This window comes from Vipera ursinii (assembly GCF_947247035.1).
Source record: "Vipera ursinii genome assembly, chromosome: 2".
NCBI lineage: Eukaryota > Metazoa > Chordata > Lepidosauria > Squamata > Viperidae > Vipera > Vipera ursinii.
Window position 1 is genome coordinate 265,769,902 of NC_139513.1, and position 24,120 is coordinate 265,794,021.

The 24,120-nt window shown below is 41.7% G+C and overlaps 1 protein-coding gene across 6 annotated transcripts in view; it reads right to left on the reverse strand.

The window, feature by feature from the left end:
• ERBIN (erbb2 interacting protein) overlaps positions 1-12,019 on the reverse strand; it is an 80,587-nt gene extending 68,568 nt beyond the window's left edge. For 4 of the 6 annotated variants that reach the window (XM_083352013.1, XM_083352012.1, XM_083352008.1 and 1 more), the window contains exon 1: positions 10,964-12,019. The gene's annotated coding sequence lies outside the window, so the exon portion shown is untranslated. Of the gene's footprint in view, positions 1-8,461; positions 8,670-10,642; positions 10,706-10,963 lie in introns of those variants that run through there. The other 2 variants (XM_083352010.1, XM_083352011.1) reach the window with 2 other exon arrangements.
• Between the last annotated feature and the right edge of the window lie 12,101 nt (positions 12,020-24,120).

Here is a 24,120-nt window from a genome sequence, read left to right on the forward strand (position 1 = left end):
AAGACATCACTTCTTTGCTGCTGTGAAACAGCTGCCGTTAGGATCCAAATGTTAGAGCAGGGGTCCCCAACCCCTGGTCCATGGACCAGTACCAGGCCACGGTCTGCACAAACAAAGCTCCATCCATGGGATGCAGGCAGCACTCAAAAACACACTCTCTGGTCCACAGAAAAACCTTCCTCTGTGGAACCAGTCCCCGGTGCCCAAAAGGTTGGGGACCTCTGTGTTAGAGGAATCCAACACGTGTCTTTTGTGTTTCGAATTTGTTATGAAACACTGTGATCACTGCATGATGGTTATTTTTAATTGTATGTTTTGTTTACAGAGAATATTATGATATTGATTTTTTGTGGATTGGCTGTTAGTCACCCAAAGATGGATGGTCATATGAATGTTCCAAATAGACAAATAAATGTTAGCTTTTAAGGTAAAGCATTGAAAAACATACAACCAATAATACAACCAGAAACAAGACTTAATTCTGCATCTTACAAACTCTGTCAGTAGCACAATATTAATAAAAAAGAGCAACCGGGCCACACAAACAAGCAAAGTCCCATCTGCAGGATGCAGGCAGCACACAAAACCACGCCCCCTTCAGTCTGTGGAAAAACCTCTCTCCACGGAACCGGTCCCTAGTGCCCAAAAGGTTGGGGACCTCTGCTTTAGATCTTTCAGGCATCAAATACTGGCACTGAAAAAGGCATAATCAAATAAACAGTAATGCTATCCTCAAGAAGTTGACTTCGAGTAACAAATTGTTTAAGGGCTTCATAAAATAAATTCGAAAATATAGCTGAGTACTGGCAACAACTGCAGTTCCTTCTACATTCAACAGCTAATGCCTAGAATTCTTGTTGCTGCATTTCCACTACCTTTAAATTCCAGCCCAATCATTAATTCTGGGAGTTGAAGTCCACAAGTCATAAAAGGGCCAAGTTTGAAGACCACTGGCCTAAATGGAATGAAGATAGAGCAATTATCTTTTATCTAGGAGACAGTGTTTTGGTTGGCAGAGGTAAAATTCTTTTGCTTGCCAAGCTGCTAATGCTGGTGACTATTTCTCAAGTATCCCTAAGCTAAAATATTATATATTGTACACCTAATATAATCATCAAGTAAGAGGAAAACTAATATGAAGCAATGGCCCTTCTTAGATTGCTCCTATGAACTGTCTAACAGACCATGACCAATAGTAATTAGAGGCTGCTCAGAGACTAAGAATAAGAACAGGATTGTATTCTCTATCCATTTTCCTATAAAGACCACAACAATAACTGAGGATGTTTCAGTTCCTAAATCACATTTTGAACTCATACTAAAACAGCTCTACAAAATCATGGTTATCCGGAGCTGAACCGTTACCTTATATTCAAGATGTTATAGATTGCTCAGTAGGATCCACAGTACGTTTAGCCTGGCAGAGCTTCCACTTTTGGGGGTGGGGGGGGGGGTGTCTTCAGTACCACTTTATGCAATAGTGCATTCATCACTGTACCTGATTCAATCAATCTTTCCTGGCTAACACGATGAACAAGGTCAGACAACAACAAAAAAATGGCCTTATAATAAAACAGCTTCTCCCTGCCCTCAGGCCATACAACAGAAAGCCAACCCACAGAATTAGGCCAGATATGAAATCTGGCACCCAAGGCAGTATCAAAGCACTTGCCATTAAAAGTGCTTAAAGTGCTGCCACTGGGTTGTATTAGATCTAAGCACCTCTGTCACTGGGAAGAAATTAATAAATCCTTTAGTTATGCTAGAAAAATATTTCACGATATATTAAAGAAAAGACCTTTTTGTTAGCATATTGTTTCATAATAAAGTACAGAATCTCAAACACACAGCTCAAAACTACCCAGCAATACTAAGGAGCTCAGTTCACAATTAAGAGCAAGCAGGGCCAGACGAAACGCTCATACAGTGAAAAATCAAGACATAAGTTTCTTGCCCTGACCTAATCAGTTTTCCAGCAACACAATAGGGTCTTGTAGATTGTGCTCCAAATTATTGCATGCTCAGCTCAAGGTCACTACTTCTAAGACAGTATCAGGTTTTTTGGTGGCAGTGAGGAGAGAACTAGGCCCCCCCCCCAAAAAAAAGACAGGTTGGGAGGCTGGGGCTGCCCAATGGAAGAAAGAAACGGAGAAAACAGTTGAGGAGGACCAGGCGGCTTCCCCCTGGTCAAAGTCTTTATTTTGGAGAAAAATCCTGAAAACAAGCAGTATCTGTTGCTTTGAGACACACTTACTAGATTATATCAATCCATGAATATGAACCCAAAATAATTCCCAAATTAGTGTTCTGATTAATTAAAAAAAAATCCACCACCAACTAAGTGGCTCAGTTTAACAGCATTATTTTACAAGGAACTCTGTGATTTATGTTTAATGATATATCATGGGACTCTTTACTACCTTCACTTCTTACTTTAGACTTCTATATAATTTAAGACAGGGTTTCAGTTTTATAATCCTCAGGCTTATGAATATGCTACACTCCTGACCGTTTACGTTTGGGACTCTTACCTTAGTATATAAGGTCAGCTGGAGGCAGCAGGGAGCATTAGAGGTACCCTGGAGTGGAGGAGAGCCAAAAGGACAGAGATAGAGAGAAGATAATATTGGGGGGAGGGAGAGATCAGAAGCACTACTGTGGTCATAAGTGCAGGAAGGGTGCAACAAATGGCCTCAACTTCACCGACCAGCCTTAAATACCATTCATGCAGCGCTGCCAGAGGCCTTGCTTAATCTTTGGCAACTTGTTCTGCTTAAATTCACAAAAAAGAAAAAATACACCCAATAAATGTTTTAATGTACTGCACAGATAGATAACCTGAGACAAAAGGAGTCGGGATACAAACGATATAACTAGACCTGATGAAATCTGGAGAGTCTGTATGAAATTTTCAGTGTACATAAATTGGAGGACTGGAGCAAGTAGAAGGAAAGAGGAAACATAGCCTACCACAGATTATAAGCTATCCGAGTAATAAAAGAGGAAGTATTAAAACACACAGTATTGCTCTGCTAAACAAAATATTCAAAAGGAATAACTTAAAATTCATAAATTTAGCCAATATTTATGAAATCATTCCTTTATATATTTAATGTAATTAATTATATATGACAATCAAAAAATCATTCTGTTCAATATGAAAACATGTTTTTGTTTTAATGTTTTCACATATTTTAAAAAGTAAAAGTGAAACTGAATAAAATGCAAATACCATAGAACTTCTTTCAATATATTTTGTAGACTTGGAATGAATTTTCAGAGCAGAATTTGAGTATGTGAGAGGGAAGAGAATTTGCCCCCTTATGGTATTGTTTTTTTTAAAATAATCATATTTGGGGTTTTATTCTGCATAAGTTTATAAGTGTCTTTATTGTTTCAAAATCAGTTTGAAAGAAAAGACCGTAGTAGGCACTGCTATTTCTCTGGATGAATCCCTTTGTCCTGAAGTTTATACATCTTACTACATCTTGCATGGGAGAACAATGTAAGTCTCCACTGCCTTTTCTGACTAACAAATTTTATAAAAGGTGTAAACTGTGACCTTCAGTTCATTTTATCAGGTGCACAGTGTGGCTCATTTCATTATTAAACCATAATTACAGTTAAAACTACTAATAGTACATTACTACTACTATTAGATTTCCTGGACCAATCAAGAGAGAATGCAGCCAATGCAAGATGAAGCTGTACAACAAAAATAGAGATTATAGTAAAATTCATTTGTTGCTAAATTTTCTAAAGTTTACACTAACAAAACATAATTCATAAGTACTACTATCTATGTTGAAGAAGAAAAGCACTTTCTAAAATTATTTTGAAGAACAAAAGTGAATGGAAAAAAACAGTTATCTATAAAAATAACTTATCTATTCTTGCTGCTCTGCTTATAGGTTACATTTTCACGCCTTAAAGTCTACCTGGGCTTCAAATATCTCCAAAGGTCTGCTATACATATGTGCTCATAAGGGGAGGTGTTGAAGCCTTTAAAGAGCAGATCCAGAGAGAGGTTATATTGTGAATTAATTGCACAGATTTATTATCTATTCTGGCTATCAAACCTACATTTAAAATTCTACTCAATCCTACACAGGGATTCAAAATGACAGATACTATATGCCAGATATAATTTATTCCACAAAACATATAATAGAAAAGTTCATAGAGCCAGTATTAAGTTCATTATTTTTTCATGTCTCTGTCCTGTTGGAAAATTCTTAGCCAAGTAAAACAATTAGCTGTACAAACCAAGCTTAATATACTAAGAGATTCTTTACTTAATAGCTCATAGGAGAGCAACTTACATGGAAAGTGAAAACCTATCTGAAAAACAACTCTGATAGAGAATTTATTTCAACTTAAAAAACTATTTGTGGACTGTAATTCTATATGTGAATTAGTACATTTCAAATTTCTGTTTCTCTTAACTTAAAATTTTAACATATTCACTGTTACATCAAGGTAGTATTTTAAATAAAGTAGAACATTCTATTAATTTTTCATTCAGATTTACATGTCCTATTATACTTAACTTTTAATTATTGAATCTTGACTTGCTTAATGGTTCTTGTGCAAGAATCATTCATATTGAGCACTAATCTAACATTACTTTGAAATTTTATTTTTAAATTTTATTTTTCTAATTCTTTTGCTACTTTTCTCTTGGTTTAAATATCTACTAAAATGAGTAATTAAAATTAAAGTTACAAATACAAGTTTATTTTATTTTCATATTTTCATCTCTCATTTATAAAGTACTTCACCCAACAGAAAATTGATGCAAAACAATAAAGCTGATATTTTTCAAGCACTGAATTCCAGTAAATTGGAAAATCATTTAGGAACCTCAGTTTCTAGTACAATTGAAACTTCTCAAGTTCTAAATGTACTTAAGAGGCAAATGACATAATATATTATTAGTGAATTGTGCAATGCTGAATTATTAACATTAAATACAAATTAGCTTTCACTTGCAATATACAAAATGTTTGGGGATTAGTTTTTCAGACGTTATAGCTCTATAACTTCTATTCTTCCCTTCCTCTGTATTACTTGTCAGTATGTATGTGTTGTTATTCAATACCCAGGGAAGTACATGTAACAGGACTTGTAAAGACACAGTTCCAATCCACATAACAGCTTTAGGCATCCTAATAAGTTTGTCTGAGTAGATATCCAATAGAAGAAAATATATGTAAACTCAGGGTTGAATTGCAAAGTCCCTGAGATATATTTTTTACCTTAACAGAGGAACAGAATGAGCATAGACCAGCAAAAAATCACTGGGAGCAACAGCAACTTCAAATATCCTGTCAGATTCCCACTGAATTTCTTTGTGGGAAGCTGACAGTGAGAGTTGGAAATCTTCCTCCCTTCGTCCTTTCCTTCCTTCTTTTCCCTCACTCCAATCCCCATTCTTTCTTCTATCCTTTCTTCCTTCTTTTTCCCACCCTCTCCGTTCCTTCCTTCCCCCTTTCCCTCCCCCACTCACTTCTTTCCTTCCTTCTTACATTTCTTTCCCTTCCTTTCCTTTCCCTTCCTCATTCTCTTCCTTACTTGCTTCTTTACTTCCCTTCCTAGCAGGCAGGTAAGGAACTGCTGCTGGGCACAGGAGGAGCAAGGGACTGCAAAAGTGACCTGAAGGAACTTTGAAAATGAGGATCACATGGCTGCAGCAACATAGCAGTGGTGCTGAAGCAGCCATAACCTTCCCAAATATTATTCCCTGAGGAGTAATGGGTTTTTAGCATTCTCTAAGCCATTTGAGGTACTTCAGTTGTAAACATTTTCCTCTATGATGCACAATTTTGCCCAGTTAAAGATAACAGATATGAGAGCTTTTGTACTATATTGATATGTGAAGATCGGTAGAAATATTTAAGAATGGAGAACAGTACTTGTGTAATAAAATGCCTGGATAAAAGCAACCAAGCTCAAAGAGCACCAAGAATCCCTCTTTAGTATCTTTCAGTTTGAAAATTCTGAATGCAAATATCTAATACTAATGTTCAATTCATCTATTATACAAACTTTATTGGAAATTTACTTCTTAATAGAACAAGTGAGCACAGCATTCCTTAGAAGACAACAGAAATTAATAGTGCAATATAACCTTGCTTAGTGGTAAGACCAGTATCTATGTAGGCATGGACTAATTCCATTTTACCATCTCAATTTACCCTGAAACCAAATATGCTTCTTTAAGGTTGTTCAATAGTTTTTAAAATCTTAGCTTCTAAGAATATTTGTATTCCAGTAATTAAATCCTTTTTGGATACTTGAAACAATGATAACTAGATTCACTAGCTCAAGGTAGACTCAGACTTCCATTCTTCCAGGGTTGGTAAAATGAGGACCCAGATTGCGGAGAAATGTACTGGCTCTGTAAACCACTTAGAGGGGGCTGTACAGCACCTTATAGTCTAAGTGGTATTGCTACACATTTATAACAAAATTAAGAGAGGAAGTCACTGAAAATCACACAGATTATTTCCTCCCTCACTATTAAGAGTCTCAGCATCAAAATATAAATATAGCAAAACTCAGTGGCACAATAACTTAAAAGACTTAGTCCTGATTATTTTAACAGACTGAGTTCATACTTAATGTGAACTCAGCTGACTTCCTGCTGCAGCTTTGTCAAAATAAAACCTCAGGGAGATGGTATGAGTGGACTATTGATGTAAATAAGGAAACCAGCATAAACTGCCTCCCTTCTGTTCTAATGGAAGTCTGTGCTATACAGGTAATCCCCAAGTTATGAATGTTCCCTTAGCAAAGGTTCGAAGTTACACGATAAGCACCCTCTAGTGTTAACAAGTTCTAAAATTATGAATGTTGCAGCATCATGGCAGTCATTGCACTGCAACTTTCACCCTGGCTATTCCCCTGCCTGCCTGGTCTCCATAGGCACTAGGCCTGTGGATACTAACTTTGCGAAGATCTAGACAGCCTTCATTTCTTGACCTGTTTCTCTGCTTTAGGCCTTCGGTGTGTTTGCCGAGAATGGAGACCTAAAGTACTGCAAGATCATGGGAGATCAGTAGCGCAAGATCTCAAGCTACTGATCTCTTGTGATTTCATAGTACTTTAGGCCTCTGTTCTCTGCGAACAAAGATTTGGACGAGATATGTGGCAAAAGGCTTTGCAAATGGAGGAAAAGGCTGAAACATCGAAGCCTTTTCCTCCATTGATGCACGCATTGCTCCTGGCCTCCATTTTCATCGGCAAAGGCTTTTCCTCAAGTTCATTTTGTGTGCACACTGGAAGTTTGAAGTCACGCAATGTTGCGCCCCCCCCAGGAGCCTCCAGTCTTGGCACCCAAAGTGTTTGCAAGCTGGCCAGTCGCTTTGAGGCAGTGATTTTGCTGACCCAGTGTGTCAGCTTGCAAACAGGCTGGAGTGGAGACAGCTGGAGAGAAGAGAGCTTGCTAGACCTTTGCAAGTGGCAGGACTGGGAGGGAAGCAATTGTGGGGAACAAGAGGTATCTCAGTGGGTAGGGGGAGGCCTTGGGTGGTCTGAAGCAGGTGGCCTGTTCCATCACTAGGCCCGCCATGGCCTTCCCCACCCTGGGATACCTCATGTGCACCAGCGAATATGTGGGCAAAAGCAGGGAGTGATTGCGTTCAAGGTATGCCATTCACTCCTATGAATCCTAATGAATGGAATGGGCAGGCTCCCTTACATTCATAACTCGAGGATTACCTGTAAAAATCTCTCACATGAATGAAACAAAAATTTATATTTGCCTAAAACCAAATTTGTTTCCAATCCATTGTTTGAGCAATCTGCAATTCAACATTTACTTGGCATTAAAAAATGACACACCAAAACACAAAAATAAAGTAATGTCTTCTATCTTTAAGCAAATTTATGATCACCTGTATTTCACACCGTGAAAATTCTAAGACTTAACATGAACAAGCTCAGGAAAAAAAAATAGAAACATAAACAGAGGTGGAGTACATTACCCAAGATCATAGTCAATTAATTATGAGAGACTCCAAAAGCGTTTCATAAAAACTGCAAGACAGTGGTTACTGATTCAATTAAACATTCTAATGCTCAGAGAAGATCCACACTTTATATGGCAACTAAGTTTGCTGTAAGCATAACATTGTTACTGTTACAAAGGATATACTGAAAAAATACATAACGTAGGACAAGCTTTTGCAGGGCTGAACCAAAATACTTAGGTAGCAGCTGTAGAAACAGATTCAAATCCCAATTTACTGAATGTTCCTTCTAATCATTCCCTCATGGGCAACTGAAACAACAATACTTCAACATAGACTGGACATGCAGACCTGCAGATCTCAGATACATTTTACCAATCTCTTTAAAGAAAGGTTGAATTATACCCAAGATTTATTTCTATTCATAATAATTCATATATTTTTAATTATACTTCCACTACTTAATACATTTCATATTATTTATTTACTTTTCTTTCAAAGGATGCAGCTGGTAAGGTGCAGAAAGACTTGTCTTGACAGGAATTACCAGGAAAACATTACAACAGTAGGCAGGAGCAAATAGACTTCATAGGCCCTCTGGGCATTATCCAATGAAAGGCCTGGATCCACATGTTTAGGTTATTTTACTTATTTCCAGGGGCACTGAAGACAGACTCTTAATACCACTTCTTTAAACTGAAACACAGGAAAAAGTGACAATTTCTTCAATATTCTGAGGCTGCTGAGTTTTCCTAATGTAGCATTTCCCAGATATGTTGTGCCCATGCACAGTATTAACAGCAATTGCATAGATTACACTCTTTTTGCTAGCGGTTTTCTTCTTTTTGCAGGGGAACAGTAAGGAATGTATCTGAATTAACAAAGACTCTGCATTCAATTGATTAATAAAATGTCTGCAAAAAGGTATATTCACTTCAGTTTCTCTAGTTATTTACTACTTAGGCTGTTACAGGGGCATATAGTCTTACAAAAGTAGGCACATTAATAAGTATATTATCTAAAGGGTTAGAACTGTCTAACCTATAATACACTTGCAAAATATAAACTGAGAAGCAGTTTGTAGTCACCAAAATGATTTAGGACAGAACAAAATTACTCAAAAGCTAAAACTGTAGAATGTTCTTGATTATGACTTCTACAATATGCTGTATATATTATCATTTTCCTGATCAAAACTAAAGGTTTTGTACATTAATAAAGGGATTTGAGCACCAATGCAGTCTTCTGAAAAGTTCAATTAAACTTAATACACAACTCAACTGAAGAAAATTAATAGGTCAGATAATTTACTAACATAAACTCTCAATCTGCCAGGAGTAATAATCCCAATAAATCATTTTACACTAAATGGACTTTTATGACATCAGAATTAGCCAAAAATAGCATCAAGGCAGGCAAATTTTCGAAACAGTGGGTAATGTTTTGTAGGTTTCAAGCTGAAGATTCCCACAGTTCAAAATACAAATGTGAAGTTTTACAGCCGTAACTTTCATAGTTATACATTTTTGTCCCTTCAGCATTTAAAGCCAAGGCTTTTAAAATGACCCTTTTCTGTAAAAGGATTACAGGTACTGTACTCTTATTTCAAGTTCATGACTAAACCATATAAGGAAGTTAAATTTTATTGCCATCTATTTTATTGAATATTGTTGGATAACAAAGTAATCTGTGCTCAGCTCATTCTATCTGGATGTAAAAGGGCTTATATATTTTATTCTGACAAAACTAACTGGAGTGAGCAAAGATTTATTTTTCCATCCATATAGACTAGAGCAGGGGTTCCCAAGGGAGGAGGTGAGAGACATATTCCGGTGGATGTGAAAACTTGGCTTTTCAAAATTATACTATATATGCATAATTTGAACTTTTGTAAGGGGTGTGAGAATATATCAGAAGTGTTCTAGGGGTGCGGGATTATAGAAAAGGTCGGGAGCAGCTGGATTAGAGAAATAAAAGCATGAGTTTACAGGACAAAACATACCGGTACTTTAGTTATAGTTATGAGTTATACAATTTACAATTTTGCTCAATTCACTTTATATAAAACATTCAATTTTTGCCTAATCAACATTAAGTAATTCTATAGGTGGGATATTTAAATTCCATACAAAAAAATGTTAAGATTTTTGTTTTACAAAACCTTTCAAAAATCTTTTTAAACTATCTTCATATATGTTTCCTGCTTACCTAATTATTCTCTAATTAAAATATCTAGTCCAAAGAGCAATAAACACGATATGGGCAAATTCCATTCCTGTTTTCATTTTCTATTATAGATTTAGTGTACAAACTACAACTTTGATAAGACTCTTGAAAAGTTTTTTTAAAAAGTTTACACGAAAAAAGCTGTTTAATCGGAATTGGAAATAATTATCGAATATCTTCAAATTGCAGATCTTGGAAGAGGAACTACAACTCTCATAAGAAGTTCAACAGGCCTTTCCAGCTGTATGAACTTACTCCTTAACTACCAAATAGAGGAGGAAATCGATCTTCCCTGTCCAAACATCTAACTTTTCTAGCCTACAAACGAACAAGAATTACAATTATAATATCAACAGATGAGAGGGGGGAAATTTACCATTTCAGAAATAGTTTCTACCGGATCACGAAGCGCATAATCAAGCAGTCTCATTTCAATACAGTACCTTCCACTGTGGAACAAAGAAATTCCTGTTTGAGAAGCTTTAGTCCCGTCCCACCAAATCGGCTCTCTTTCACTTCACTTCGGCCACGAACAAGTAGCGAGACAGATACATACATTGCAACTTTTCACAGACTTAGGGAGCTCATTCCCAACCCAGCGAACTACATACAGTACGTATTGTAAAATCAGTTACGCGAGCAAACCGATCGGGAAAAAAAGTACTTTTTTTTTCCCTCCCGCCCTCCGGCGCAAAGAAATTTTCCCAGAAACATTCAACCACCCAACTCCAGGGACAAATTGGTACTTGTGATGATTCGCCCACCTTACACTTCGGCGGTCCAGATTTCCTCCATTTACACCAGGCCCTTTCACCACTCTGCGTTGCTTTAAATCCAAATCAAGTTTTCTCGAGTTAAAAAGGAGAGAGAAGCCGAGGAGGAAAAGGCCAACCTCGGCTTCAACAGCGGGACAAAACGAAAAGAGGCCACAGAAACGGGACTGCGGCGGAGGGGGGGGGAGGGTGTCTTTCCCCCCCTTTCCCTCCCCGTCGTTTCACTTTTGGAAGGAGGGGACGGCCTCGGCGTCTTCGCCCTCCTTCCGCTCCGACAAATATGCGGTTTCAGGTGCCTCACACACCGCCCAGTCCCGGCTTTAGAGTCACTTCCTGCCCTCTCGAGGGGGCGGCGGCGACGGCGGCTAAGAGCAACAGCGGGGCCGCAGTGCCTGCGCAGCAGCCTGGCTTGGTTCTTCCGAAGCGGGAGGCCGATCACTCTTCCCCACCACCACCTCGGGCTTCTTCTGCGTCCGCTTCGTAGGCCGGGCTCCGGATGCCGTAGCAGCAGCGCCTGCCGCAGCCCCCCGTTAGCGCCGCCGTCGCTGCTCCTGCCCAGAGCCGCCGCACGCGGTGGGGGAAGAAGAGCGACGCTTCCGTCGAGTTTTTTTTCCCCTTTTTTTCCTTTCTTCCCTCCCTCCCCTCCGCTCGCTCGAGTCTTTCTCTCCTTCGCACGCCCGGCTCCTCCACGCCACTTCCCCCTTCCTTCCTCTAGCCTTTCCCGCCCTTCTCGCTCGGCAGCTCCCTCCGCGGGCGCCCGCCGCGAGCGTCTCCGCCGCGTTCCCCAGAGAGAAGGGCGGCGGCGGCGGGAGAGCAAGCAGGCAACAGCAAGGGAGGGCGCTCGCGGCCCACGAGGGCGGCGGGAGCGGTGCTGCTACTACTACGATTACCACCGCCGCTGAGCGGGGAGGGGGGGAGAGAGAGAGAGAGAGGCACCGCAGCGCCGCCCAGACAGCCAAGCGTGACTGAATGCTACTCTCCTTCTCCTCCTTTCCCCCCCCCCCCCGCGCCGGAGCAGCGCCAGTTCCCCCCCCCCCCTTCAGACTTTCAGCCTCGGAGCCAGACAACAAGTCTAGAACCAAGGCGAAGCGAGGGGCAGCGCGACTTAGCCAATCGGGAGAGAGGAGCCGCTAGCAACAGCCAATGACCCTGCTCTGAAGGGCGGTCGTGAAGGGAAGCAGATCATGTTAGGATGTGTAGGAAAGGGGAAAAAAGCGGCGGGGGGGGGAGAGGTGGTGAGATAGAGAGTGAGTTCCAATCACCCAGGTGGATCTCGGGGTTGTTGTTGAGTGTTTTGTGCCAGGGGAATAGAGAAAAGGCTGAAGGCGAGATTAGATGGGGGGGGGGGGGGAAAGCCGTGGGTCTTGAAAAGAGATGCATGGAAAAGGAAGGAGCGCGTTGAGTTAATTTACAAATATCATTATGGAAGAGGAAGGAGGCAATACTAATCTTTGAGTTACTATTGAGGAGGTATGAGGAAATGCTATCCCAGAGAGGGGAAAACACCGGATCAGGAACAGTTTAGGCAAAATCGCCTATTGTTAATGTGACACCGACTCGGTTCTATGCAGTATGAGATAGTTATGTAAAACAATGTTTGAAGCAGCCTTCCGCTTCCTTCAGTACTGTACGTGCACTTTAATCCACTTACATGTAATCAGGTTTATTTCACATTTCTCTTACCATCCCAAATCATCTATGATTAATTTTCTTGCTTTTAATCTGGTCTCCTTCGTTATTGTTTCCATTCTGGAGTTTGCTTGCCCCTAAAAAGTAATAAATGACTTTTATTTGTTTGCATACTGTCTTTATTATATTTACAAATAGCTCAAGGCACTGAACATATCCGGCACACCATCCTCCTCCTATGTCCCCACAACAACAACCCTGTGAGGTGGGTTGGGCTGAGAGAATGACTGGCCTAAAGTCACACAGTTGGTTTTCATGGCTTAAGTGGGACTTGAACTCATGATCTCCTGGTTTTTAGTCTGGTGCTATTGTTGATGTTGACTTATATCAATTCATTTCAGTGCTACAGTTTAGGCAAAGGCCTTTCTAGCTCTGAGAGAATTGATTAGTTCAAACGGGTCCCCAACCGCCAGTCCGTGGACTACAGTAGCAGCAGTCCATGGCATGCCAGAAACCAGGCCACAGAAGCAAAGCTACCATCCACAGGATGCAGGTAGCACATGAATCCATGCTTCCGGTCTGCATAAAAACCTCCATGGAAGCGATCCCTGGTGCCCAAAAGGTTGGGGGCCTCTGAGTTAAAAGACTGGGCACGATTTTCCCCCATATTACTGTATGGAATTAGGGAAAAGAAACAATCTGAATTCTTTTACACAGAAAGTAAAAATAGCCTTCTATGCTAGACTCTGCAGCAGCATCTACAGTTGATATGATCACTCTGGCCCTCCTAGACTTCTCAGGAGTTTTTGATACTATCGACTATGCTATCCTTCTGGAAGAGCTTCAGGGACTGGGAATGAGAGGCATTGTGTTACAGTGGTTCTTCCTCCGTGTCTGGTTCTGGGCGGTGTTAGCAGGAGAGGAGAGGTCTAGCCCTAGGCCTCTGCAATGTGGTCTGCCCCAGAGCATGAGCCTTTCACAGCTTGTTTTTTAAATTCTACATAAAACAGCTAGAGGACATAATCTGTTGGTATGGGGTTCAGTATCATTAGTATGCTGATGATACCCAATTATATATCTCCACCCTTATGAGATAAGCGATGCTGTGACTGGAATGGTTAAAGATCTGGATGGGGAGGAACTAACTGGCTTCGATTCAACCCTGGCAAGAGAGATGGTCATGGGGTTTTGCCCCTACCCCAACCAGATGATACCTCATTTGACTCTGAACAGAGTGGCATTTCCCTGGACTGAGTTGATATGCAATTTGCAGATCCTCCTGGAATCACAGTTTCTGCCTGAGAAGCAGGTGGCAGCTGTGGCTGGGGGGAGGGGGGAGGCTTTGCATAGATTTTTCTAGTGTGCCCTTTCTTCAACCAGGACTTCTTGCTCATGGTCACCAAATGGTCACTTCCATTTGGATTACTAAAATGTGCTCTACCACTCAGAAACTTCAACTGGTCCAGCAATACACACAGTGTGTAGGTTTGCCCATGTAACACCTCAGTTGCACAAGTTGGACTGAATTCTAGTTTCTTTCTGGTTCCAATTCAACCTTATCTGCAGGATTGCCTTTTTTAAAAGGATATCTACCCATCCTACCAGATCGGATAGGGTGGGCACACTCCTAGTCCCTAAGTATCTGATGGGAGCTAGGAAGTATACCTTTCCTGTAGCAGCTCCTGTCCAGTGGAACACTCTTCCCCCTAAAGTACAGCAGGCCTCTACCCACCTAGCCTTCCATAAAGTTTTGAAGAATTGGCTTTTCTTGGTCAGTGCTCAGATTGAAGAGGAAATAACTCTACAAGAAATTAGGTAGCTTGGTGTTGAAGTCCTACAGGTGGTCCTCAACTTACATTCAAAATTACAAAGACCCTGAAAGGGTGACTTATGAGTCGAATCCAAAGTTATGACAGTTGAGCCCCCTCTGGTTGCATGATTGAATTTCAGGTACTCAGCAAGACAGCATACTTACAACCATTTGCAGCGCCCCATGGTGACATGCAAAATTGGCAAAACATGAAAGGTAAGAGATAACTTTGGTTCATAAAAGTAAAATTCCCATGCAAACCAAATTTTATCTCATGCCTCCAGAAAGTTTGTAGTGACATACAAAAAATATTTAAATTACATTCTAAAGAAAATATATGGAATACAATTTTAGCATCATATCTATATATATGCATAATTGCTTTATTCTTACATGAAATCTATTTTATATAATTTGGTTTGCTTGTAAAATTATATTTAGTGTATTATTATTATTATTATTATTATTATTATTATTATTATTATTATTATTATTATTATTTTAAAAATGTTTCTTTAGACCAGGCCTACAAAACATGTAGAGGGCAAAGGGCCACATTGGTAAAATATCATTGCAGGCCAAAGCAATACCTGGTGTACTTTTAACAATCTGGCAACTAGCAGAGCATCAGCATCGGTGGAGCTACTTGACATGATTGCCCTCAAGTGGCCTTTCTCTATCTGCCACTTGATTTATTGAGGGTGTCTAGGAGATAAAATAACAAGAGAGTTTGATCACTCTTGGAGGAACAAAAATAGTGAATTTGACTGGCACAGCTATTCTTATACCATGGTGCAAAAGATGGCAAAGGATCAATACATCTCTGCCCTTCTAATAGTGAGTTGTCACCCAGCGGCACTATTTAAGGTGGTCTGTTCCCTGTTGAAGGAGGATGGGCAGAAAGAGCTGTCCTCAGGCCAAGGTGACATTTTTGCATACATTTTGTCTATAAAGCTGCCTGAGCCTTATTCTACATGGACACAATATAAAATGATATTTTAGGTAATTCTTGTAATGTGATCTGGAAATCATTTCAGCCTATGCAATCTGATGAAGTAGATAAGTACAGGTAGTCCTCAACTTACAACCAGTTGCTTAATGACTTTCACAGTTACGATAGATATTCCAGGGCTATTTACAACTTGGATTTGAAGTTCTGATGGTTGTCCCCCTGTCATATGACTGCATTTGGGGCACTTGGCAACCAGCCTCCATTTAAAGCCATTTGCAGCATCCCATGGTCATATTATAACATTTTTTCTGGAAACTAGCATTTACTTCCAGTTTCTGGTAAAAAAAATCATTATGGAAATTGGATTTGTTTAAAGATCACCAAGATAGCTTAGCAACCATGGTGATTCACTTAATGACCACTGCCATAAGGTCATAAATTCAGGCACGGTCATGTGGTGAACTGCTTAATGACTGGCACAGCTTATGATCATAATTCTGGGCTCATTTTTGGTGATATGTTGAGAACTACCTATAACATTCTAAGCCACCCAGAGGTGCCTTGAACAACAAGTTGAGCATGATATAAATTTAATAAACAAACATGAGATCTATCATTTATGATTTGAATTTATGCCTTTCCTTGCTCCTTCATTAGTTGGGGTGGTGTGAGTAGAGTAACTGGAACTGGGATGCTGTTTAATGCTTCTTTGGGGGGGGGAGTTGAGCCAAAAGCCTTACACAAGGCAGAAGTATAATGTCTTCTGAAGAGGCTTAACTTGGATCAGGTTATATTAGACTACTCTCTTCCACCTTCCTTTTTAATCTAGATCACCTTTTGAGAAGGTGATGGGGCTTTGGTGACAAAGAATCCTAGAAAAAGCAGTTTACCCACTGTATTATGTTCAAGTCTGGGAATGGGACAGAAATGGCATTAATTGTCTTTTGTTAAGGCTTAGATAGTGGGAATGCACCTTTCTGATCCTTCTTGACTGTCATGCAAAGTGTAGAACTAAGAGGCACTGTTTTGAACTGGTTCTGCTCTCTCAGTCAATGGGGGGAAGGAAAGCTAGAGAGGTCAGCTTCCTTGTAGATTCTTCTCGCCCTACTTCTTAACATCACTAGAAGAAGATTGGTTGGTTTGGAGTGCAGTATATAAATATGGTGATGATGCCACTTGTGTGTGTGTGTGTGTTTCCATCTATCCTGGGATGTATACGTCTGGAGGTCTCTAGTGGGTTTGTGGAGGTTACCAGGTTACCAACATAGGTTGAAGCTGACTTGAACTGACAGACTATGAAGTTGCTGCTTATCCAGAAACCATTTTGCACTCTGATATGCTCCAATCATACCTCTTCCTGAAGGAGCAACCCGCAAGTGTCCTAGACTTGCAGCTACTGCTGACTTGCAAATGGAGACCATGGCCAAGCCAGTCTTCATCCAGTCACAGCAGATAGGCCAGTGACTCATTGCCATCAGATTAGACAACTGCAATGGACTTCACGTGGGTCTACTTGAAAACTACTTTGAAACTGTATTTGGTGCAAAATGTAATAGCCCATGTACTGGTGGATGAGAGCGGGCACTGCATTGGGTTTTGGTATGTTTCCTGGTCCAATTGAAAGTGAGAGTTTGATAAGGAAAGCTTTGGTGACGTATTTACTCCATGGATTACTACACAGTTTTTGTCAATTAATATTTGAAAGAGAAGCAGTATAACAGAGGTATAATAGAAAGTAATAAAATGTAACAAATAAATATAGCATCTGGAATCAGAATAAAATGTAACAAACAAATATAGTATCTTGAATCAGATTTTATAACTTTTAAAGAAATAAAAATAATAAATCAACAAATATTTATTAATTTTGTATGCCACCTATCTCACTAGAGGTGACACTAGGTACTTACAGACATTACTAATAAATATAGACAATATCTAATGTGAACTTAGGAAACAAATGAAATATATACTTACTCTCTTCCGCCCCCCTGCCCCCCCCATTTGTGTGTGTATGCTTTTAGATTAATAGGACTAATAAAGTTGTTGAATCATGCATGCTGTTTTTTCTAACCTACCAAGAGAGACAGAAAATGAAGTGTGTCCCAAATGTGAAGCTGATTGGTAGGGAACCAATTAGTTCAAAATTTTATGCCTCCTTTTCACAGCCAAGCTTTGAAATGCAGGGAACTGTCATTTCTTGGGTTAGGAAGCAAGGCAGGTAAAACAGCAGCCTCCTTGTCGGCTCACACTGAGGCCACTAGTGAAAGATTGAAAAAGTCTCAGCCCTAACTAGCTGAGAGATAAATTGGATTCTAAAGTAACAGCAAGATTTCTCTAACAATTATTCTCATTCAGTAAATGTTGTTAAAAGAAACGGTGGGAGAACTTTCCCTTGTGTTGAAGTTGTCTGCCAAAAGATTGATTCCGTTTGTCTCTGGTTTTAGTAATGGAGAAGGCTGTGGTTTTTTTTACTTATACAGATGTTGAAATTGTATGCTGAACACAGATTTCTAGTGCGGTTGAGATTTCAATATTTCAGTAAAATAGAAACTTTCCAATTAACTTAAGGAACAGCCCAGTTCTAAACTTATTCTAACCAGTGACCAAAGCGATGGTCCATGCCCAGTGACAACCCTGAAAGTGAGGACTGTTAAGTCCTTTTTTCCCAATTATTTGCACAATGAAAAATCTTGTAGCAGACCTTTGCCAAAAAAATTGATTCAATAACTTATGAATCTGTTTAGAATAGTAGAATGGAATAAATATCCAAAGCATTCTAAAAATGCTACATGCTCAAAAAAGTACAATAAAAAGCAAGCAAGAGCTAGAGAATAATTAGTGTATATAAGCAGATTAAATGAGAAAAAAGCCCTTGATTATGTAGGATGGAGAAAAAAATGAAGAATTTTCAATTAATGGAGTGAAAGGGACAGAACAGCTCTAGTATAACCCAGATGCTGCCATTCTGGGAACCAGTTAACTGTTGAGAAAATCATCAAAGCTTTAGTTCTGATCACTGCAAATGGGCCATAGCAAAACCTTTATTTCATTTCATAATATTTTAAATAGCTCTGGTCAGAACAGGCTACAGTTCCCTGAAAGTGTGATTTATTCTATAGAATAAGTAAAAAAAATGCTCTATTGCAAATGAAAAATAAGAGGGAAGAATTTGATCTGAAACCATCAGATTTGTTTTTGTTATTGTTAGTTGCGAAGTCGTGTCCGACCCATCGCGACCCTATGGACAACGTTCCTCCAGGCCTTCCTGTCCTCTACCATCTTCTGGTGTCCATTTAAGCTCACGCCTACTGCTTCAGTGACTCCATCCAGCCACCTCATTCTCTGTCGTCCCCTTCTTCTATTGCCCTCAATCTTTCACAACATTAGGCTCTTCTCCAGTGAGTCCTTCCTTCTCATTAGATGGCCAAAGCATTTGAGTTTTAGCTTCAGGATCTGGCCTTCTAAAGAGCAGTCAGGGTTGATCTCCTCTAGGACTGACTGGTTTGATCGCCTTGCAGTCCAAGGGACTTGCAGGAGTCTTCTCCAGCACCAGAGTTCAAAGGCTTCAATTCTTTGGCGCTCAGCCTTTTTTATGGTCCAACTTTCACTGCCATACATTGCAACAGGGAAGACCATAGCCTTGACTATACGCACTTTTGTTGACAGGGTGATGTCTCTGCTTTTTAGTGTGTTGTCTAGATTTGCCATGGCTTTTCTCCCCAGGAGCAAGCGTTTTTTAATTTCTTGGCTACAGTCCCCATCTGCAGTGATCTTGGAGCCCAGGAAAATAAAATCTGTCACTACAGATTTGTTTTAGATTCAGCTTATATTTGGTACATATGTTGATCTTGAAAACTTTTGTAGTGCACAAGTAAGGTACAAAAACTCTTCCTGTCCCCAAATTCACCATTCACACATATTGAAATATGGAGGGGGGAGCCTGTGTTTTGCATACATTTGCACATAAACCCAATCCTACTAGATAAAATAATATCAACAGACAGTATAGGTATGGTTAACTCTGCTCTGTGAGGTCAAGGTGAAACAAATATTAATACTGAAATAATTTTATAGTATCCTTTTGCTAATATTATACTCTAATGATCAGTTTGGAGAATAATACAGTAGGTAAGCATAATACGGTATATTGTAAATGCTGCAGGATAAGTCATTGTTGTTTATTGTAGTTATACCAACAGTTATAGAGAATTACTGTATTTAGCTGCAGGGAATTATTTAATTGCCTTCATACTTTGACTAAAAAATAAAGGGACACAAAATCCCTTTTGTGTGAAGTTATGTGATGCCCTTTTGAATTTCAATTCATTTTGAACAATACACAAAATAAATATGATCAACCAGGGAAATCTGGGAAGAATCGGGAGTGTAGGATTTTATGCCCCAACCTTCTGTTCTATGTTAATAATTCATTTTTGCTGTTACATTTATTGGGCTGTGATATATGGCCAATTAAATGTTATTATGGGGTCTGTGATTTTTTCATTTCATTAATTACTTAAATGTGAAATTTGAATAATTAATTAATTGAACTTGGTAATTCTTGCTTTGAACTATAAAATGAATAGTTATTTCTAATGTGAATAATATAAGCTAATAATAGGCATAATTATGATCTTTTTCAGAATTACCAAATCAACAGCTTTGATAGCAGTATTGTTTTAAAAAAACTATATAATGCTGCAGAAATTTAAATTTCTGAACTTCAGTTTTATATTGGAAATATATTTTCACTTTATCTATGAAATGCAGATAACTAAAAAAATCATGTATACAATTGGAGTATTATTATGCAACTTCTATTATATAATGTTAGAAGCTTGGTATGTATTTAGCCATAGCTTTTTTGGACTTTTTTGTATTAATGGTGCAAAAAATTGTGATAAGATGCATAATTTTGACTCTCATTATTCATGCAAAACAACTTACGTATTGGAATAATGCTTATTTGCTTATGACTTGTAGAAAAACCAAGCAAGATTTACTTTGATATTATGAAAGTCACTGCTAATGATGAAAATAATCTATAATTTAACTTATTGTATACCATTGTATAAAAATCTTCTGGTTTTGCAATGTACACCCTTCAGTACCTGTTGGCTATGCTGCACACATGAAAGAAACATACAAAAACATGGAAGTGCTATTGAAACACATCCAGTACACAAGTACCATTGGAATATTTGTGGAGATCTAAAAGTAGTCTGTTTACGGGTGTCAAACTTGCCATGTCACATGACGTGTTGTGATGTATCGTGATTCTTTTTTCATTGCCAGCAATGGGGTGGGCATGGCTTCGGGCGTGGCTTTGGCAGTTTGACACCCCTGTCTTATAACATACAGGACGATGGAGTGCAACATGTCACTGAAGATTTCTTTTCTGCATTCACACTTGGACCTCTTTTCCAAAATTCTAGGTGCAATCAGTGACAAACATGGTGAAAGATTTCAGCAAGGTATTGCCACAATGAAAAATGCTATCAGACCAATTGGACTCCATCAGTGCTGGCTAATTGTTGTTAGACATTGCAGCGAAATGCATTGGACACTAAATACAAAAGAAAATAAGCAGCAAAACACTTTTAGCCCTATAATGTCAGAAATACGTATATACTTGAATATAAGCCGACTCGAATATAAGCCGAGACCCCTAATTTTACCCCCAAAAAATGGAAAAAGTTGGTGACTCGAGTATAAGCCGAGGCTGGGAAATGCAGCAGCTCACCTTATGCTCCTCTCCAGAGATCTTCCCTCAGCAGCGGCCGGCAAAGTAGCTCGCACACGAAACAAGCCCGGCAGAGGAGCCGGAGCGGCGAGCAGAGGCGCCCGGCCCAGATCCTGCAAGGCCCGGCCGAGACACGCCCCCAGCAGCGGAGCTGCTCCGGCTCCTCTGCCGGGCTTGTTTTGCATGTGAGCTACTTTGCCTGATGCTGAGAAGACCCGCTTGGGCACTCGGGTTGCTGTCAGTCTCCGCAGGCCCTTCTCGTTTCCAGGAACGTCAAGCGCGCTTGGCTCTCCACCCCCACGGCAGGGCAGGGCAGGGCAGGGCAGAGACTTGCTCGCCCTTCTGACGGCCCTGAAGAGAAACGAAGGGCTTGCAAACTCCCCGCGAGAAGCTGGGCGAAGCGCCGGCTGGGCGAGTGTGTGCCTGCGCGCGTATTTACGAAAGAAACGCTCCGAGAGTTCTTCTTTCTCCGCCCCCTTGGGGGGAACTCTAGCGACTGCTGTAGCCGCGCTTCTCTTCTCGGCTCCGAAAATAGGGATTTCTACTCTCTCTCTCTCTCTCTCTCCCCTCCCCACCCCGCATTCTCCTGCCTCTTCGATTGCGACAATAAAAGGGCGAAGGGTGCGCTGGTTTCTTCCTCCTTCCTCCCCCCCTCCCCTCCCCTCCCCGATTGTCAGGTGAGGCAGCTGGAGGTCTGGCCAGGAGATTGTAGCCGTTTTGAAACGCCGCGTCTTGAAACGCCCGATCAGCTGATTTTCGGGTGGAAGAGCCGCGGCTTGAATCTGTTTGCATCTGCCTGAATTAGACCGAAACGGCCTGAATTTGACCAGAGTTGCTTTGTAATGGCTGGAGGAACTGCAGAGGAGGTCTTGCCGGGAGATTGTGGCCGTTTTGAAACGCCGCGGCTTGAAACGCCCGATCAGCTGATTTTCGGGGCGGAAAGAGCCACGGCTTGAATCTGCTTGTATTTGTTTGAACTTAACCAGAAACGGCTCGTAATGGCTGGAGGAACTGCGGAGGGAGTGAATGCTCCAGCCTGGAATATTTGGAAAGGCTGGGGGAACCGGATGAACTGCAGCTTAAGCGACTGTTGCCGGAGGAGCCATGGCTTGAAACGCCCCAGTTTTGGGGCAGCGTTTGCTTGTTCCCTCCCTCCCTCCCTCCCTCCCCTTTCCCTCCTCTCTAAATCCTTCCTTCCTTCCTTCCTTCCTTCCTTCCTTCCTCCCTCCCTCCCTCCCTCCCCTTTCCCTCCTCTCTAAATCCTTCCTTCCTTCCTTCCTTCCTTCCTTCCTCCCTCCCTCCCTCCCTCCCTCCCCTTTCCCTCCTCTCTAAATCCTTCCTTCCTTCCTTCCTTCCTTCCTTCCTTCCTTCCTTCCTTCCCCAGCCCTAATCCAGAAAGTGGAAGGAAAGAAGAGTAAAGGCTGGGCGGAGGAGGAGGGGAAGTTTAAAAAGGGGGCGGCGTTCCCTTAAAAAAGCCGCCCGCCACGCCGCGCTCCCTCGCAGCACTCGCGGCGGCTGGCTTCTTGACTCCCGGTCTCCCCCAGGCTTCCCGGCTGTGATTGGCGAGCGAGCCTCCCGAGCTCCGGCGGCCGTGACATCAGCAGAAGCGGAGCAAGCAAAAGCGAAGGGGGAAGGAAGTTCACCAGCAGCACCTCGAGCCCGCTCCGAGCGCTGGCGGACGCGGAGCTGAAAGACTTCCTTCTCTTGCTTCTCCTCGGCTGGTTGGTGCGGCGGCTGCAACTTCACCCCAGCAGCCCGGGCGCGCAGAGATGCTGCTTCTCTTTCGGCTCCGCGTCCGCCAGCGCTCGGAGCGGGCTCGAGGTGCTGCTGGTGAACTTCCTTCCCCCTTCGCTTTTGCTTGCTCCGCTTCTGCTGATGTCACGGCCGCCGGAGCTCGGGAGGCTCGCTCGCCAATCACAGCCGGGAAGCCTGGGGGAGACCGGGAGCCAAGAAGCCAGCCGCCGCGAGTGCTGCGAGGGAGCGCGGCGTGGCGGGCGGCTTTTTAAAGGGAACGCCGCCCCCTTTTTAAACTTCCCCTCCTCCTCCGCCCAGCCTTTACTCTTCTTTCCTTCCACTTTCTGGATTAGGGCTGGGGAAGGAAGGAAGGAAGGAAGGAAGGAAGGAAGGAAGGAAGGAAGGAAGGAAGGAAGGAAGGATTTAGAGAGGAGGGAAAGGGGAGGGAGGGAGGGAGGGAGGGAGGAAGGAAGGAAGGAAGGAAGGAAGGAAGGAAGGAAGGAAGGATTTAGAGAGGAGGGAAAGGGGAGGGAGGGAGGGAGGGAGGGAACAAGCAAACGCTGCCCCAAAACTGGGGCGTTTCAAGCCATGGCTCCTCCGGCAACAGTCGCTTAAGCTGCAGTTCATCCGGTTCCCCCAGCCTTTCCAAATATTCCAGGCTGGAGCATTCACTCCCTCCGCAGTTCCTCCAGCCATTACGAGCCGTTTCTGGTTAAGTTCAAACAAATACAAGCAGATTCAAGCCGTGACTCTTTCCGCCCCGAAAATCAGCTGATCGGGCGTTTCAAGCCGCGGCGTTTCAAAACGGCCACAATCTCCCGGCAAGACCTCCTCTGCAGTTCCTCCAGCCATTACAAAGCAACTCTGGTCAAATTCAGGCCGTTTCGGTCTAATTCAGGCAGATGCAAACAGATTCAAGCCGCGGCTCTTCCACCCGAAAATCAGCTGATCGGGCGTTTCAAGACGCGGCGTTTCAAAACGGCTACAATCTCCCGGCCAGACCTCCAGCTGCCTCACCTGACAATCGGGGAGGGGAGGGGAGGGGGGGAGGAAGGAGGAAGAAACCAGCGCACCCTTCGCCCTTTTATTGTCGCAATCGAAGAGGCAGGAGAATGCGGGGTGGGGAGGGGAGAGAGAGAGAGAGAGAGAGTAGAAATCCCTATTTTCGGAGCCGAGAAGAGAAGCGCGGCTACAGCAGTCGCTAGAGTTCCCCCCAAGGGGGCGGAGAAAGAAGAACTCTCGGAGCGTTTCTTTCGTAAATACGCGCGCAGGCACAC